This window comes from Mirounga leonina, unplaced genomic scaffold (assembly GCF_011800145.1).
Source record: "Mirounga leonina isolate KUSES-001 unplaced genomic scaffold, KU_Mleo_1.0 Mir_165, whole genome shotgun sequence".
Lineage (NCBI taxonomy): Eukaryota > Metazoa > Chordata > Mammalia > Carnivora > Phocidae > Mirounga > Mirounga leonina.
This window is the reverse complement of record NW_023270415.1, coordinates 34600669-34615321: the sequence shown is the minus strand read 5'-3', so window position 1 is coordinate 34615321 and position 14653 is coordinate 34600669. Positions and strand designations below refer to the sequence as shown.

Below are 14653 nucleotides of genomic sequence, written 5' to 3'. Positions count from 1 at the left end.
CACCCCCCACTCCAACAACACTCAGTTTGATTCCTGCGATTAAGAATTCCTCATATCAGTGAGATCATATGATACATGTCTTTCTCTTTTTGACTTATCTCACTCAACATAATACCCTCCAGTTCCATCCACGTCGTTGCAAATGGCAAGATCTCATTCCTTTTGATGGCTGCATAATATTCCATTGTATATATATATACCACATCTTCTTTATCCATTCATCTGTCGATGGACATCTTGGCTCTTTCCACAGTTTGGCTATTGTGGACATTGCTGGAGATAGCTTCTTTTCTAATTTGCTATAATTTCTGTTTCTCATAATATGCAATATGTTTACAATAGCAAAATATAATAGCATAATATGCAATATGTTTACAATAGCAAAATTCAAGCAAAACACTTTTGTGTTTGATAATTTTTCTTCCACGCCTTAGTGGATATCAGTAGAAAACAGGTTTCCCACTCCTGTGCTGCATTACTCAATTAACAAAATAAAATTCAAATAACACCGAGCATCTTAAAACTTAAGTTTCAAACTTACAGATTCAACTTACAGTAATAAAAAGAGCTGTGTAAACACTTCCTAAGCAGAAGTCTAAAATGATGGAGTATGACTACCCAGGGCCAACTGCACTTACATGAGGTGTCTAAGTGACACAGAAACAGCCAGTCTTAAACCTGGAATCTGAATCAGGTCTCTGACTCCAAAACTAGTAAGAATACCATGACCATGTATCGGATTCCTATTATTTAGCAGTCACATTACAAAAAAACCCCATCTCTGATATTTTCAATTACCCTTCAGAGTCAATTATTCCTACCAACAAATGAAAAAATTAGGTTTTAGGAATTTAAGTAAATTGCTGAGGGCCATAAAACCAGTGTAAGTCAGGTTTTGACTTTCAGATCTCCTGGGCTCAAAGCCAATGCTCTTTTTACTATGTTTCACTACAAAAACAGAATATAAAAACCAAAATGCTAAGCTAAACCTATGCCTTAAACAGAGCATTTTGCTTTATCAGTCAGACAGGACTATTCTCTTATATCACTTAAAGATTAAGCAACTTCATAGTAGGGTGGTTTGTGGGGTTTTTAGGCTAGTCATTAAAAATGCTTTTCTGAAAATTGAGAAAGAACAAGTAATCTAAAAAAGATAATGTATAAAATGTAAACAGGCTAACAATGAAAGAGGTAAGCTGTTGGGATCATGATTCATAAATTCTGGGAAAAACATCCACGGCACACAGCATTCTTACTTTTGCAAGGATCAAACTTAATGTAAATATAATATGTACAATCTCATATTTCAAAATGACACAAATATTTCCATAAATAATTGGTTGTTTGTTTCAAAGTATGGTATTTTAATATCATAATACTTGCTTTCCAGACTTTTTTCCTTTGAATCCAGTAATGTTTTAACGTTTGGTATTCTTCAAATACACAGTATCTGCTTGTCTAAAAACACTGAAACTCATGAAAGTTTGGAGTCAAGCTGAGAGGTGATTAAGAGACTTACTCAGGGACACAAAGTTTCTTCTTCTTTTTTTTTTTTTTTTAAAGATTTTATTTATTTGACAGAGAGAGACACAGTGAGAGTGGGAACACAAGCAGGGGGAATGGGAGAGGGAGAAGCAGGCTTCCCACTGAGCAGGGAGCCTGATGCGGGGCTCGATCCCAGGACCCTGGAACCATGACCTGAGCCGAAGGCAGACGCTTAACGACTGAGCCACTCAGGTGCCCCGGACACAAAGCTTCTTAATGTCAGGACAAACGCAAGCCTGCTAATGAGGATAGCGCTCTTCTGCATTGCACTGCTCATTAGGATATCATGACCCAAAGTTAAGTTCATGCCAAAACATTTCCTGATTGTTTCTTAATATATGAAAGATTCTAATTTACTAGCATTTAAGTAGCCATGAAAATTTGCAAATTCTTCAATTCCAAAGTGCCAATTTCTAGTGTGAGAAGAGCATGCTGGAATCATGTAATATAAAGAACATCTTTTAGACTCAGACAGACCTAGGTCCAAACTTCAACTCTACTATCTGTTTATATTTAACCTCTCTGAGTCTCAGTTTTCTTATCTGTAAAATGAGGATACAAAAATGAGTTTTGAGAAGGGGAAAGGAAGTGTTAACATTAACTCTAGGAAACTAGAATTGTTTCCAGAATCTGGAATATAGAAGGTGTGCAATGAGTATTCATTTCCTAACACTATCCCATCACCACCACCACTCTAGCCACACTCTCAATACTCTGAGGCGGAGAAACTCCAGTATTTTTCTACCATCCTTCCACAATTGTAGAGGACAGTAGTTAAGAAAGACAGTAGGTTAAGGAAGGCATTTCAGTCACATGGCCATGCTGCAAAATGCTTTGTAGCAAAACCCCCCATATCTGCAGTAAGGATCAGATCAAAATAACATTTAAGCACTTGAGAATATAGTACTGTTAAATCTTTTGTTATAAATACACAATTTCAGGTTTTTAAAGCCACTTGAGTAAGTGATACACAATGTTAGTTTACTATTTAAAAATACTCTTCCTAAGAATTTAAGCAGGCTGCTAAATATAAACTTTCACCAGATATCCTCACTCTTAAAAGTATCAGAATCCAAAATATACAGAAACTGTCCAAAATGAGAAAATCAACTAAACAGCTAAAACTTTACTCCTAGAATAATGTAATTCTTCTCAAGTTTAAAATATGGTAAAAATACAGGACCTGTCATTTATCCACAAATCCAAAACCCAGAAAGCTATAAAAACGTAGTTACTTCATAACTCATTTGGTGGCAAAACCAAACTGACCTGGACTCATTTAACAGCAAAATCTGACTGATGTGTGGCTTTTTATTGCTGTACTTATCCATACTTTAACATCTGCCGAAGACAGTCCAGGGTGCTGCCATAGATTTCTTTGGGGTTTTACCTAACATCATATATGGAGTGCTTTACCTTTCTAAATTAAAAAAGAAAAAATAAATTCTGAAACACATCTGACATCAACAAGGTATTATGAACATATCCCAGTGAATATTCACTTAATTTTAAGTGCCAGGTATAAGTCACTCAACAAATCTATCAATTAGGTATTACTACTCCTTTACATATGAATACCTAGTTTACATATGATAAAATTAGGGCTTAATCCAAGGTTATTTTGACCAAGATCACTTAGCCAATAAAGAAGCGTGAGAATTCAAATCTAGGTAGATCTTACTTTAAGGCCTAAGCAATTAAAAAGCCAACATTTTAGAGGAAAATTAAATCACAAAGAAAGTTTAAATAAGTTATTATTACCAAAACTTTTAACTTAGAACAATGAAATTCCTGAGTATAATGTGCACTCTCCATCCTGGGTACTCAAATCTAAACACTGACACCATATTTCACAGCTCATCAAAGAGAGATGAGTTTATTATTTTTCTCCTCAAAGCACTAGCCACAAAGTCAGTGAAAACAAACACAAAAGCAATACTCAAACAAATGCCAACTAATCCTTTCCACTCAAATTTAGAAAGAATCATGGATCTGGCATGTTTATTTTTTTTTTACCATTTTTACCAAAGTGTACTAAACACAATATAAATATGGTTGACATAAGCATAGGTCAAGTTTTTCCAGGAACAGCCCAAACATAAAGATTTGTTCCACTCTCAGATATGGTCACAAGACTGAGAAAGGTTTAAGTGACACAGACCCAGGCTGTCAACATCACTGCTCTAAGCAAAAGTTAGAGAAAATAAGCATCAACTTTTTTTCCTGATGGATCGATTTAAACTTTAAATCTTTTCTCATAATGTTTTTCATAAGTCAATGCCCTTAAACTAAGCAACAGCTTTTTCCCAAAAGAGACAGATTATGGCCCCCATCCAATCTACTTCCTACCCAAAGGACCAAATTCTAAAGTAGATACACTTCAATCAGAATCTCTATTTTGAGTAGGTTATTTAGCTAAGTGAAAAGCAATCAGATTATCTGATAATCACAATATCTAATTTAACTGTTTCAGTAGACATTTTTTTAAGAAGAAATATCTTTACTCAAAAGAATTTGAGGGGAAATTTTCCTGAACAAGGAAGCCTGATGGATGCCTCTTGCAGGGTTACCTCTCCTGCCTACTCCTTATATAATCACCCTGTATCAGGTTTCTATAGTTTGTCTGGATCAAGGCCTTGGCAATTATCTTAAGCCTCTTTAAACATCTGAAGGGTTCAGATGTTAAGCTCCCTTTGTTTACATTATACATGTGTGTTTACAGAACACCGTAGCTTAAAAAAAGGACTCGGAGAACACCAGAACCCCAAATTACTGATTGTTTCCACCAGCAGTTCTCAAAGCAGTATGTATAAAATCACCTATTTGTTAAAAATGAAGATTCCTGAGCTCCACTATCAAGGACTATACTATAGTTCTTGAATATTCAGGCATCTTGCTGTTTAACAAATATCCCAGATGACTGTGATGCAGAGGCTGCACAATGACAGACTGTTCTATATTGTAATTCATCTAATGATGGTGTTAACAATTTCTAGTTCCCAAACTGCACATCCAAACCATTACCAGCTGACAGACTGCCAGCCATGTTGAGTCAGTATCCTTCTCATATTCATTCCTAACCTTTTGGCACCTATTTTTTAAGTTAAGAGTAGAGATTAGACATGCAGCTCTGATTATGCCAAAGCTAAGCTACAACTCTCTTTGAGTTGAAATGAGTGGCTCACAGAAAAAGTGGATTACTTGTTTGAATTTTAACTTATTAATAATAATGAAGAGCTGTAAAAATAATTTAAGAGCTGCTTATGTCCCAGGGACAAGCCTGCCTGCTTTACAAACATTATTTCAATTAATCCTTACAAAAATCCAGTAAGAAAAATATTCTCTACATTTTACAGAAGAAACTGAAGCAACACTGTATTAAGCAGCATTGACAGAAGTCAGCTCTGCCTGACTTTAAAGCTACAGCTCTTAACACATGCCAGGATGCCTTTAATTCTTGAACTTTTAGAGTGCAGTGATCTAGTTTATTGCTTCTATGGTAAAGTATGTCCTGATTTATACAGAACACACTCATTTAACTAGTTCTCCTCCCCACACTAAGCACAAAAAGTAGTACAACTTGGCAAGCAGGGGCTAATATACGACCGGAGTATCCTACTTCAAGTCAGGACTCAACAGTTTGCTTCCACCCATTCTATTTAATCATAATTATGGGTATACTAGACAACTATCAAAAGAACTCATTTTCCTTAAATAAAAAAAGCTATCACAGCTACAATCTGTTAATCCTAGTATATTTTTAAACTACCCTGTAACTACCGTGTAACTTAGGGCAGGGAAGAGTCATAAAGAAACACCTTAAGGTAATTCTATCTGTCCCCTTCTTCGTGCCCTAGCTTTTCCTATTTATATAAATCCTGTTTCTCAGTACATTCAATTACCAAACTCCTCCCCACAACAGCCAACATACTATTTTCAGAAATTTGCAAAGACATTTGCACTAGAATGCAGGGGTTCATTTCTCAGTATTTATGAAATGCTTCAAATCTACCTAAATTCTTTAAATGAAATACAGATTTATTATTCCACTCAGAAGCTATAATGTAATAATAATGGTTAACATTCATCTTCTTCATTCCAGTTAGCCATAACATTACACAGTAGATAACTTGAAAACAACAACAACACTACTGAGACTAAGATAAACTGATAAAGGTAAGCGATGAAGATAAAGTGAGAGAAACCCAGCTAAAGAATTAATCTACCTGTTCCTGGTAAGAATAAGCATTACCTTATGCCTTACATTTCCCTAAGGAGAGAGAAGTTACATCCCATTCTCCACAAGGAAAGAGCATTCTCTCCACTATGACTCCTCTCCAAGGAAGAGTGGCTCATCCTAACCTTTTTCTAAAACACTGCAAACAGAAAATAGTATTGGTGAGGCACCAGGTTGCTCAAGGCTTGTCAAGGCCAGAGTGACTGGCCAAGGAGCTTGGCTACCCTAAATGTCATAAACAAAAGGGCAAGGGGGATGGGCCTCTGTCCACCCATAGTCCACTCTACATAGAGTGCTGACTGGGACATCTGTCTCATCCAATTTGTGAGACTTGGGTAAATCACTGCTTCCAAGCAGCCTGGGCTCTGGGTCCTGCATTTTTTTAGACCCCACTGCCATTAAGTAGAGCAAGTCAATCTTGCCCCATTATGGTAGCATACAGGGTGAAACCCCAGAGGTCCAAAATTTTCTTTTCTACCCAACGACAGTGCCAGTTACTTCCATCTATATAAGCCAAATATGCTATTATTTGCATTTCAGACTCCACGTTCCCTCTGACAGACCTAGACTCAAAGTACCAAAAGCACTAGGCAGCTTAAATCTCAGCTTCATAAAAGGTTTTCCAGGTGCCCCATTCTGCTGTAATATAGCTGTTTGGCTTAATCTTGGGATTCACATACTTGTCTAGTCCATTTCCCTTAAATCTGGGATGGACCTGTGAATTGCTTTAACCAACAGAATGTGGCAAAAATGATGCTATGCCTTAAGAAGGCCTGGTTGCTTCTTCTTTGCACTGTTGTGAGTCCTAAGCCACTATGTTAAAGCCAGCAATACTGCTGGAAAGGCCACTTAGGAGGCAGGGCTGTGAAAACTATAAGAAATATGAAGAAAGAGAAAGAAAAAGAGAGTAAGACAAACAGAGAAGACCAGCTCCCAGCTGAACTGCAGCTGAATGTAGCCTTTAGAGTGACCACCAGCAAACCCAATCTGCTCAAATGAGTCCAGGCTAAGAGAGCAAAACTATAAGCAAATAAGATAGCTGTTTTAAGTCACTTAGTTTTAGGGTTGTTACATAGCAATAAATGACCAAAACAATGTTTACCTGGTTCCTTGTGTTTTTGCATAATTTGTTCAAAACCCAGAGAAAAGGAGAGATGTAATTAATTATAACCCCAAACATTCATACAATCTCAGAGGACAGTCTTATGCCCTTCTTAATGTTAGTGACCCTACCAAACTCTGAGTTCCAAGAGGACAGGCTTCATGTTTGTCTTCTCAGCACTGTACCCCAGCACCCAGCACAATACCTGGCATGTAACAGGTACAGCAGGCTGTATGAACAAACAATAGGTTTAAGGAATGTCAAGACAAATGTTAGTCTTCCTTGTAACTTAGGAATTATCTGGCATATAGTTTTACATAATATGTTCCAAAAGTTGTCTAATCATGTGTATCTGAAGTGTATACTAAGAGTTTTCTAATGGCAAATCATTTTTTTTAATGATAAAGCTTTTTATTTAAAGAAAAAATCATGAAATATCATGATATATACTTTCGGATATCATGTCCTGATTTATATGCTCCAAAAACACAAATTTCCATAGACTAAGCTTATATAACGGGAGAACAAACTTCACCTGTAAAAGCAGCTGAATTAAAAGTCAACAAATTTTCAGAAGGAAATTAATACCTACATTTCACCAATGTACTTTTTCAGATAAGAAATCAACATCTGCTCTTTCCTTGACAGGAGGATACCTATTTTGTGATAAATGCTTACAAATTTCAAAATTACCCAGCAACAGCCACTGTAATGAGGTTACCATTTTAACACAAAGGAAGAATTAGACAAGTTCAGATCTATACAGTAAAAAGGTTTAACAGAGATTCCAAACAGGTAAATTCAAACTCCTCATATATCACCTTCAGTTAAATTTCCATTGTAAATGAAGAGTTAGCAAAAAAAAAAAAAAAGAAAAAAAAATTACTGACCTAGGAACAAAAATACGGGTTTTTAGTTCTAGATCTAATTTTAGCCACTTACTAGTCATATACTTGGAAATTTTTTTCCAACTTCCTTGAGCATCAGTGCATTCATCTAAAAAACAATGATTATCTTCTGACACATCTACTATTCAGCTGTCGTGAGAATCAAATGATAAAGTCTATACAGCCACTATGGAAAAATGTCAAATACTATACAAATATAAGATATGATACTCTTCTTAATGTCAGCAAAGGGTAGAAAAATCATATGTGTATGTGCTTTTTGCTGGACATTTTTCCTCCATTAAGTATTAGCAACTAGTTCCTTCAACACTACTATAAAGACCAATTTATTGGTTTTTCCAATACTTGTTATTACATCACATTTTTATAGAAAGAGTAAAAAAGACCCCAGTCTTCCTAATAATTATGGAATCAAAGTTTCTAGAGCTATAAAAGATACTAAATAATAACTTGCTCAGGCTCCCTACTAGGAAGATAATCTTATAGGTGGAGAAAAGTCAATTATTTACTAATCAAATTATGCTTTAACCATACTGGAGAGAGTTAGCTCCTTAATCTAATGAAGAAATGCAGTGACTAGGACCCTGAACTTCATTTCTTTTGTAAACTTTCCATTTTTACTAAATAAGGCTTCATGAATGAAGTGAAAGGATTATTCTTAAGTAAGGCATACATGAATATAGAAAATAGAATAAAGATAAAAATTCTTAAGGTTTCTTATTTCACTTCTCCCCCTCCCCCCAAACCCAAACTAAGATACAAAGAAAATAAAAAAGTAAATGATTGGTCTGTTATTGCTATCTGCTCTCCATACACCCAATTCATGTCTCCTCTCACCAGCTCTCCTGCACATGGAAAACAATAAGGGTACAGAAAGTTCAATGAAAATCAAAGACCCAACAATCACAAAATGTTAAAAACTGAAAGGAACCTCCAGGATCATTTAGTCTTACTGATGAGATCATCTAAAGTCAATAACTATATGCAACTCATGGTAAATCCTGCATCTTCTTACAAAAAAGAAAGCAATCATTGTCAATCAGCTGATTCCACTTTACCCACTTGCTAACTGAAATACTTAAGGCAAATCATTTAACTTCTTGGGCTACTTTGTTATATAATAGCAAATAACGAACCATAGTCAAAATTCTTTGTAAAACTGTACACAACACAAATGTAAAGAGATACTGTATCTAAGTGTATGTAAGATATGTCTCTACAGTAGGGATTATCAGCAAATGGAAGAATTTGGAGATTCTATTGTTTTAAAAAGCCTCCAGTAATTCTGAGAGCTGCTCCTAGCCCAAGCCACTGACCCACGGGTTGATGAGGGAGCTTCAGTTGAGTTCATGGATTTCCCTAAAATTATATCCAGAAAGCACAGGTGCATATGGAAATTCTCCAGGCCAGATTTTTTTAAGTTTCACCAAGGATCGGTAATCACCAAAAGGTTAAGAACTAGGCTCCCTGCTCAGTGGAGAGTCTGCTTCTCCCTCTCTCTCTGCCTACTTGTGCTCTCTCTCTGTCAAATAAATAAATAAAATCTTAAAAAAAAAAAAAAAAAAAAGAACTACTGCTGTAAAGTAACATACATCTGCCGAAGATAAAGCTTCCACAGATACTGCTCAAAATGGTACCATTATTTTCCCAACCTGGATCAGAATCTCAGTTATTTTTACTTTTCTTCATTTTCTCTCTCATCATCAAATTCCCTCCATTCAACTTCCTTCCTCCTGCCAAAGTTCAGACCCTCATCACTTATGACCACAGCAATCAAGAGGTCTTTCTACCTCCGGATTTCTACTTACACGACACATTGCTGCCAAATTAATCCTCTGAAAACAAAAGTTTAATAATTTCATTCACAGCTCAAAAATCATCTGTAAAACCCCCAACACCTATTAAATCTAAGGTCATCAGCCTTGCATTAAAAGCAATCATAAACTGGTTCAAACTTTTACTTCAAGTTTTATCACCCTTTATGTTTGTACAAATACCCTGTTTCATCCGGATATAACACTTGCCTCTCCCCAAATGTATGAACTCTGCACTCTAATCTCTTAGTCCCTTTTCTCTGCTTGCATTACCATTCTCAGCTTATCAAAAGTCATAGCCATCCTTAAAAACAAAAGTTTCAGAGGCCAGAAACTCTATGAATTAACCCTTCTTACCTCACCTTGTCAAATAAGATGTGAGTTCTACCCCTTATGAATTTGAATTCTATATGAAAATTAACTATGTATTAAAAGATAAATGAAGCATTTGTGTATAGTCCTACCTGCCTAACTATTCTGGGAAGGCAGAAACTGCTGTAATCCTTTATATTCCCCCAAATACCTCGCACAATCATGCAGTAGATGCCTAATAATTGTGCAAGGAAGTAAGAGATATTTCAGCCTTCGTAGGGTAAACAGCAAAGATTACTATATCTCTTTGAAGGCAGAGAACTTATTTGCAACAACCTCTATGATGCCAGGCTTCCAAAACACATAACCCTTACTTACTGCTTTTTAAGTCCTGGTATTCGATGTCTTACATTTTGCATTTTAAGGGAAGAACTATTTGAAAACCTTAATAAGCTACATACCAAATAACTATTCTACATACTTTACACTTCTCAATCTGAGTAGCTCCCAACACTTGGCTACTAAGTTTTCAGTTTAAAAAAATACTATTTTGAAAAGTAATAATTTGCAGTCACAGCTAATTATCTACTTTATGGCCAAAAACAAGTCACATGAATAAAGTAATGCCTTTATTTTTTTAAAAGGTGCATTTTGCTTGTATAGTACACAGAGCCTTATGAGACAGGTAAAGTGGATTTATACCTAAGGATGAATTCTTGCAGAAACCCACATACATTGTACACCAGGCACTTCGGGTAAAAACACCAAAGGGGGGGGAAAGCTAACTTTGGACATTATTCTTTCCCACTATCACCAGTAGCTTTTTAAAGCAGAAACTCAAATCTTTTTGCACATTAGCCTACACGAAAAAATAAAAACTTACCAAGCAGGAAAAAAAAAAAGTCACATCAAGCTCCTGGAAAATATTTTATCCCGGAAGGGTAAGAATGTCAAAATACAGACACTCGTCTTTGGTAAGGAAGGCTTCATATAATTACAGGAGCATAGGACGCTCAACTCCAAAAGATGGAGTAAAGAAAGGACTGATCATTTAAAGGTTGTAGAAACAATGGACAAATACAAAATTAAAAAAAAATTTTTTTTAAGATGAAAGGAGAAGGTCCAGGTCACAGATGAGATAAGGACTAGTAAAAACTGCAAGGTCACTGGGACCTACCAGGTCACAAAGGTGGAGGTGGGGGTTGTGTTGGGGGGGGGGAACTGCAGAGTCAGTGAAGAACCGGGAGTGATAAGAACACCTCAGAAAAAGACGTTCTAAGGCTGCGAGTCCTTGGTTTGGGACGACGAAATTGCGGTGAATGTCAGAGCACGGGCAGTAAGTCCATACACTGGTGTTTTTTGGAGAGGTGTTAGGGAAAGGAAGAGAAGGTAGACGGAACGCGAAGAGAAGGCTAAGGAAGCTTGAGAACCGCGGCTGCAGAGTCACGGAAACACTTCGCTCCAGTATCATTAGCTCGGGCCTGTGCCAGGGCCAACTCGGGGCAAGACCCGTGACCCCACCCCAGAAAACTCCCGGCCCCGGGACTGGAGAAGGCAGCCAGGGCGGCGCGGACCGTCCCCGACGGCCCCCTGAGAGGGTCCCGCCCGGGGCTGACCGTGCCCGGCTACCGACACCGCCGCGAAGCTCTGGGCCCGCGCCCCCGCCCCACCCGCGCCCCCAGCCCCCAGCCCCCAGCCGCGGCGTCCTTACCCGGCGCAAAGCTGTCGGCTCCCGGCGGTCGGGCGGCCACGGCAGCAGCGCCTCCTCCAGTGGCGGGCGCCCTCACCCTTCCGCGCCCAAGATCGCCATCTCGCAGCAGGCGCGGCGGCAGCGGCAGCAGCAGCAGCCACCCAGGCGTCGGCCCCGGCAGCCCAGGCCGCCTGCAGCCACTTGGAACCCGCTTGCCGCGCTCGGCGACACCCGACCCTCCCCCCACCCCCACCCCGGCCACGCGCCACCCCAGCAGACCCCACACCTCCCTCCTCAGGAGCGCGCCGCGTGCTCCCGTCGCCGGCGCCGCGCCGCGAGCGCGCGCCTCCCCGCCAGCCCCGCACCGCACGCTGCGCCGCGGCCGCCTAAAACCAACTCCGGACCCGGAATCCGGCTTCCCGCGAGCATGCGCAGCGAGGGCGCCCCGATGATGCTTTTGGAAAACTCCGCTCCTCCGGGTCTTCGGAGCGGTCGAGGAGAGGTGGAGGGCCAGCCAATGGGGGATGGGGGCGTGGCCCGAACCTGTGGAAGGGGCGGGGCCGCCGCTGAGATTTGGAAAGAGGCTTTCCTAAGCAGGACGTGGGTGGTGCTGACTTGACTTTCCGGTTCGGAGCAGAACCGGTGAATGACCTGAAGTAAAGTCCTCCCAGCACTGGCGTTCTTTTCTTAAATGCTTTAGAGCAAAAGTAGGCTGTTAATAAATACTCCTTGACCTAACTGAGTATCTGACTTAGTACCCACTGCAAGAGTAAATATTGCATTTAACAGATGGCCATACCAGAAGACTCCCACTTTATTTTTATTAGTAATCAAAACGTTCACTCCCTCCACTCCTGTATGAGTACAATGATAAAACTAATACTAAACAAGTACATGGGTCAGTGCAACAAAGTCACACGGCAATGCCATGAAAAAGGGTTTATTATCTCCATTTATACAAACGAGTCAACTAGTCTCTTAGAAGTACTGTTGGTTCTGTGTATTGCTTTGAGAAGAAAGGCCACCCTACAAATAGAAATCAGTGGTGACCACATTACTCACCAGATGACCTGGTCTTCTACTTCAGAAATGATAAAGGCCACCAACGACGGCTTTCTACAATTTTAGCCCAACCTCCTTACCCAAGCCCCACAAATTACCTACATCCACACCCAAGCTTATTAGTTTTCCTTCTGTCTCAAAGCCTGGGTGTCCCTGCTCCTCTCCAAAGTGAACCTCTTGACTGTCCACTCCCTCCTGTGCCCCCCTCAGCATGATCGTGTTTTAATTCTTTTCTGTCTTAAATTTTTCCTTGACTTTAAAACCTTTCTAATTCTTTTTCCATCCTAATTAAGCTCTTGAAAGAACTGTGTACCAAGAACAGCATCAACACCCCATGAATAATTGTAAGATTAAATAAATCACTCTTTTTTAAAAAAAATTATTTATTATTTGAAAGAGAAAGTGACGGAGAGAGAAAAAGCATGAGGGGGGAGCAGAGGGAGAGGGAGAAGCACATTCCCCACCCAGCAGGGAGCTGGATGCAGGGCTCCATCCCGGGACTCCTGGATTCCAGAATCATGACCTGAGCCAAAGGCAGATGCTTAATCTGAGCACCCAGGTACACCCCCCCCCCCGAATAAATAACTCTTGATTGACTGAATGTATGTTCTCTTCATCTCCGTTCCATCAGTTTCTACACTCTGAATTCCGACCAGGGTTCAATGCATACCATATCCACTATGATTATTCTAAAATACACATCTGAGCATGTCACTTCACTGTTTACTTTCACTGGCTCTCTCACTGGCTCTTCAGAGCTTTCAAGAGAAAGATTAACATGATCTTCAAGGCCTCTTTACTCTTGCGTACTCAGTCCCTCCATCTTCAAGGTTCAGAACTGTCTTCAGAGTTCCCTGATTGTGTTCATTGATCTCTGTTTTAATGAGTACTGTTTCCTCTAAACTTCTCACTGTTTTGCTTGCCCACTCCCTTTAAAAATGAATTCAAGAACATGCTTGCAAGTCCACTCTCAGATATTACACACACATACCCAACAGAAGTCTGCATACCATCTCCAGAATGCCTACAGGCCTCCTTCCACTTCCTGCTCACTTCAGCTCCCCTGAGTCCTCAGTTTCCCCTCAGTTCAGTTCCATTCAGAAGCTCCTAATAGTCACCTACGCCCCTAACTTGACATCAATATTGAGACAACTTTTCATTATTAAATATTTCTTTGGTTTCAAATGAATACTATTATAAATAAGTATCTTTTTATAAATCATTGTGTCCTTACATACTTAGTTTAAATCCTTAAAAGTAATCAGAGGTGTGAACAATTTTAGCCCTTTTGAAACGTATTGGCAAGTTGCCTTCCAGAAAGAACCTAGGCTTAGGTATCATATTGCCTGGGATCAAAATGCAGTTCTGCCACCCAGGAAGGCCACAGTCAGACTTTCATAGGTCCCAGATGCCTTTACCTTTGTGGGTCTCTTCCTCCATAAGATAATATTAAAAATTATATTTATAACTGCACTGATAAAAAGATAAACATATTAATATTATACATGAAAACATTTTCTTCAGCCGTTCCCTTCTGATTTTAAAAGAAATTAAGACATTTCTATGGGCCCTAAAAGTATGGTAAGCCTGAGGCACTGTGCCTACTGACAATTAGATAAGTCAATTTTGCTGCCACCTACAAACTAGGAGATTTGGCCAAATTCATTAATCTGACAGTGCCTCAACCAGAAAATTGGTATAATGCTACTACGTGATGTTGTAGTGAAAAGCAAATGAATTGCGACAAATAAAATTATCTAGAATTATGTGGCACATAATAAATTACTGTTGTTATATTGTTATTATCAATTTTCCTACAGCACTGTTTGAGAGTATATGAGTGTCCTTCTTTACTGTGCTCAGGTCATCATGGTATATTTTCATATGTGCAAATATGGTATCCTACTGTTAGTCCATTGTTCATTTTTTTATTGGGGTAGTCACAAAAAAAGGGCAGCTGAAATATAATATAGATATTGATCC

General features: G+C 39.0%; 1 protein-coding gene and 1 pseudogene across 4 annotated transcripts in view; one reads left to right on the top strand and one right to left on the bottom strand.

The window, feature by feature from the left end:
• The window catches only part of WWP1 (WW domain containing E3 ubiquitin protein ligase 1), a 112563-nt gene extending 100713 nt beyond the window's left edge, over positions 1-11850 (bottom strand). For all 4 annotated transcript variants that reach the window (XM_035011468.1, XM_035011474.1, XM_035011473.1 and 1 more), the window contains exon 1: positions 11630-11850. The gene's annotated coding sequence lies outside the window, so the exon portion shown is untranslated. The remainder of the gene's footprint in view (positions 1-11629) is intronic.
• LOC118015395 overlaps positions 1-12227 on the top strand; it is a 27282-nt pseudogene extending 15055 nt beyond the window's left edge.
• The last annotated feature ends 2426 nt before the right edge of the window (positions 12228-14653 follow it).